Here is a 5,311-nt window from a genome sequence, read left to right on the forward strand (position 1 = left end):
AAATTCCTGATCTTATGCCCCTGGTTAATATACCAGAAGTGCCATGGATAGTCCCAGCAACTTACTGAGTCTGGTTTATATGGAAATTTCTAGTTATATATAGAGAGGCTAATCACCAATAGGTTAGCAATCTGACAATGTTTTTAGTTTGGTTTTATCTATAGCAAGTTATTAAAAACATTTTAAAAATGGATCTCAGTCTCGCATATTACCTTTTTTTTTGATAACAGTGGTAGAGTTGTAGAGAAAGGAACAAATATTAATAATTATAATTTGACAAAAATTAAATGTAAAATTTTCATCTGATGATCAATTGTTGGACCTAATGAGGAGTTGCTGAAGCATGTAAATCTTGATAGACTATCTACAAATGAATCCAGAAAAAAAAACAGAAGGAATTTTCATCTAAAGAAATGCTGACCCCCTTGCGCTTTTGGCTTTTCTCCCAAGCTCGGTGCCAGGATCTGCTGTTTTCAGTCGCATCCCTGAAACAAGATGGTGAAGGTTGGAGTCAACGGATTTGGCTGTATTGGGCGCCAGGTGACCAGGGCTGCATTCACCTCAGGTGGAGTAGACATTGTGGCCATCAATGACCCCTTCATTGACCTCAACTACATGGTTTATATGTTTCAATATGATTCCACTCATGGCAAGTTCAAGGGCACTGCCAAGGCTGAGAATGGGAAGCCAGTGATCAATGGAAAAGCCATTACCATCTTCCGGGAGCGGGATCCCACCAATATTAAATGGGGAGATGCTGGAGCCGAGTATGTTGTAGAGTCCACTGGAGTCTTTACCACCATCGAAAAGGCTGGGGCTCACTTGAAGGGTGGAGCCAAGAGGGTCATCATCTCTGCCCCTTCTGCTGATGCCCCCATGTTCGTGATGGGAGTGAAGCATGAGAAATATGATAATTCCTTTAAGATTGTCAGTAATGCCTCCTATACTACCAACTGCTTGGCCCCCTTGGCCAAGGTCATTCATGACAACTTTGGCATCATGGAAGGACTCATGACTACAGTTCACGCTATTACTGCTACCCAGAAGACAGTAGATGGCTCCTCTGGTAAGCTGTGGCATGATGGGTGTGGTGCTTCCCAGAACATCATCCCTGCTTCCACTGGTGCTGCTAAGGCTGTAGGCAAGGTCATACTTGAGCTGAATGGGAAGCTTACAGGCATGGCCTTCTGTGTTCCTACTCCCAATGTATCTGTTGTGGATCTGACCTGACACCTGGAGAAACCTGCCAAATATGATGAGATCAAGAAAGTGGTGAAGCAAGCATCAGAAGGACCCTTGAAGGGCATCTTGGGCTACACAGAGGACCAGGTTGTATCCTGTGACTTCAACAGTGACAGTCACTCTTCTACCTTTGATGCTAGCACTGGTATTGCCCTCAATGACCACTTTGTCAAACTCATTTCCTTGTATGACAATGAGTATGGTTATATATGTAGTAGACCTCATGGTCTACATGGCCTCCCAGGAGTAAAGTGGAAAGCCATGAACCTTCATCCCCAGCCAAAAAAAGGAGGTCCACCACTGGGGAGCCTACATTCCTAACTTATGTTCCTGTACTGGGGATCCATATCCCATTCACATCCTTGTCCCAAAGCACCGCTGTAATAAGGGGGAGAAGCCTAGAGTCCTGTATTGTGTACCATCAACAAAGTCACCACATTCAGGGCAAAAAAAAAGAAAAAAAATGGTGAGGGGGAGGATTCTGGAAAGATGGCAGAGTAGGTAAAAAAATTCCAAGCTCTCCAGATTTATGCCACAAAGACAAAATAACACCTCAGGACAAATGTAGTGTGGTAAAATAAACACGAGTTGGGGCAGAACAGTAGTTCTCCTAGGACAACAGGAGAAGTATGTAAGAAAAAATCCAGAACTGAGGTTTGGTCCCTGTAAAGTTTAAACACCTTCAGCCTAGTTCACCTGGAAGGCAAATCCTGGGGCTAACTGGACTGCAAGGCAGCCTCAGCCCCAGCCACAGGAATTTTTACCTCCTGGACAGTGTAGGGAGTTCAGTATCTGACCAGGGGAAAATTGAGGAAACCTCTTCTAATAAGCATTCTAGGCCCAGCAGTGCTGCTGAGACATAGCCTGCATGAGAAGGGACCAGCTCACTGCTGGTGAGTGCAGAAGCAGTGGGGTGGGACACTGCTGGCTGCAGAACCTCACAGGCAGGCAGAGTTCTTGGTTTCATTCTGACCAAAGGGGAGAAATGAAGGACGATCTGAGACTAGAAGTACTATCCCACATAACCCATTGCTATAAATAAATAAAAAAAAATGTTCAGGCAAAGAAGAAAGAATTCAACTATAGAAAGCTGCTATCAGAATAGAGAAGACTGGGATTTGCCTTCAGAGGAGGATAGTAAGGCAAAAAAAGGCCTATCCTACCCCAAAGAGTAATGTCAAATGGTCACCTGCCCAAAAAGAATTCATAGAAGACCTTAAAAAGACTTCAAAATCAAATGAGAATTGGGTAATGGCTGAACAAGTTGTGGTGTATGAATGGAATGGAATACTGTTGTGCTATAAGAAATTATGAGCAGGTAGACTTCAGTAAAACCTGGAAGGAATTGTATGAACTGATCCTGAGTGAAGAGAGCAGAACCAGGAGAACACTGTCCACAGTTACAGCCACACTGTGTGATGACTAACTTTGATAGATTTGGCTTCTCTCAGCAAAGTAAGGTTTCAGGACAACTCCAGAAGGCTCATGAAGGAAAATGCGACCCATATTCAGAGAAAGAATTATGGATTCTGAACGCAGATCAAAGCATACTATTTAGTCTTTCTCTTTTTTCATTTTGTTTCTTCTTTCTTGTGTTTCTTTCCATTGGTTATAATTCTTCTTTACACCATGATTAATGTGAAAATATGTTTAATATGAATGTATGTTGCATATATATGAAAGTATTTATTGCATGCCATCTTGGGCAGGGGAGGAAGAAGGGAGGGCAGAAAAATTTAAAACTTGTGGAACTGAATGAAATGTGGAAATGCAGAACTAAAAATAAATAAATACATTTTTCAAAAATCAAATGAAAGAGGTTGAGGAATTTTTTTTAATTAAGAACAATCCAAGAAAAACAAGAAGATTATGAAAAGAAAGTTAACCAACTGGAAAAGGAAATCTAGAATCTTAAGGATGAAAACAACTCCTTGAAAATTAGACTTCGTCAAGGAGAAGTCAGCAAAGTTACAAGAGACCAAGAAATAATAAAACAAAATGTAAAGAATGAAAAAAAATAAAAGAGAATGTGAAACATCTCATAAGAACAACTAATATGGGGAACAGATCAAGAAGAGAAAACATAAGAATAATTGGACTACCTGAAAACTATAATTAAAAAGAAAGAACCTTGATGTAATAATACAAGATATAATTAAAGAAAATTGTCCTGAAGTGTTAGAAGAGGGGAAAATAAAAATAGAATAAATCAACCAAATTTTACCTGAAAGATATCATATAAGAAAAACCTATAGGAATATCATAAAATTCCAAAACCTCAATGTCAAGGAGAAAATATTATGAACAATAAGAAGGAAAAAAAAATCAAATATGGTGGAGCCACAGTTAGAATCACATAAGACCTAGCAGTAGCTTCACTAAAAGCCCACAAATCTTGAAACAATATACATATCAATGAGCAAAAGAACTGAGGCTGTGGATGAAAATACCACATCTAGCAAAGTTAAGCATAATCCTAAACAAAAAACAAAAAAAAAGTTGAATATTTAATGAATTGCCATACTTTCAGGATTTTATTGCAAAAAGACCTGAACTTAACAGAAAAATTGACAAACAAGATTCAAGAGAAATAAAAGGTAAATATCAAAGACTAATTAAAAGGAACCATAAGAACCAATTGTTTACTTTTTATACAAGGAAATGTAAAATGTGTGTCTAAGATTAGAATTGGTAGCTTGAAAGAAAGATTGCGGTAGAGCTAAGTATGATGTGATCCTAAACTGTAGTACTATATAGGAAAACATGAAAAAAGTAATTTTCTTATACAAATACGATGTAAGGGGAAGAGCTGACAGAAAAAAATTAAGTGGGGGAGGAGGGCTAATAGTTCTGGAATCCTATTCTTATCAGGCATGGGTTAAAGAGGGAGCAATGCATACATACATGCATACATGCATGCATGAACACACACAGACACAGACACACACACACACACACACACACACACACACACACATATATATAGATGTATAAAATTATTCTAAATTCAGAAATATATAAAAGGCTAAGGGGATATGGAGGGGGAGGGATTTTTAGAGGGAACCCAACTCACATCAGATCTGGGTTAAAGAGATAGCAATACATACATTTAGAAAGAAATTAAAGTCTTCTAAATTTATAAAGAAATAAAAGAGTGAGGTAATAGGATAAGGGATGAGTATTGAAGAGTGTCTAGATTAATGAGAATGCAATAAAGAGGGAACAACATATGTGTGTGTGTGTGTTTGGGTGTGTATGTATATGCATATACATACACACATATCACATATGTGTGTATACATATATGTACATATACATATATATTTGTATATACATATATAAGTGGTGCGTAGAGAGAGAGAGAGAGAGAGAGAGAGAGAGAGAGAGAGAGAGAAGGCTATGAAACTCTTCTAAATTCAGATAGAAACAAGAGGGCAAGGGGAAAGAGTCTATAGCAAGATTCGTAACCTCAAAGATGACCACGAACATGCCTGGCTCAGAATCATGAAGTATGAGGAATTCTCTAGGTAGAAGGCAGGGGAAGTATAACATTTATTTGTACATGAGAAAATCTAATCCTAGGACAAATAATTCCAATTCCATGTAATAGCAATTATATTCCACAACCAGTAAGCCCACCTCAGTGTAGTTACAAGGAAATTATAACAAAGTATTATAGCAAGAAACCAAGCTGTACTGTACTGTACCTCCCTCTGATTCCCCCCACCCCTCTAGGGCTTTCCTGTAAATAATCACTCATGAATAACATTCAGCTGCGCATTCCTTCCTGCAGCTCTGCTGACTCTGAGTTCCTCGATCTCCATAACTCTCTCATTCTGTACTCTCTGCTCTGCAATCTCTCTCAGTGCTGGTTCTCCTTCAATGTCTGCTGCCTCAATGTCTTCTTGATGTCTGCTTCAGAATTTTGCTGCTCTCTGTTCTGCTGCTCCCAGTTCAGCTGCTTGCCGTTCTGAACTCACCTTTTATGCCCTCCTGGCTGGCATCTGATTGGCTGAAACTCAGTCTGTGATTGGCTGAATTCATCATTGACTAGAACTCAGTGCACATA

At 39.2% G+C, this 5,311-nt stretch overlaps 1 pseudogene; it reads left to right on the forward strand.

Moving 5' to 3' along the window:
* The first annotated feature begins 495 nt into the window (after positions 1–495).
* LOC118847788 lies at positions 496–1,573 on the forward strand (annotated as a pseudogene).
* Positions 1,574–5,311: the final 3,738 nt, after the last annotated feature.

This window comes from Trichosurus vulpecula, chromosome 4 (genome assembly GCF_011100635.1).
Source record: "Trichosurus vulpecula isolate mTriVul1 chromosome 4, mTriVul1.pri, whole genome shotgun sequence".
In the NCBI taxonomy this organism is placed as follows: Eukaryota; Metazoa; Chordata; class Mammalia; order Diprotodontia; family Phalangeridae; genus Trichosurus; species Trichosurus vulpecula.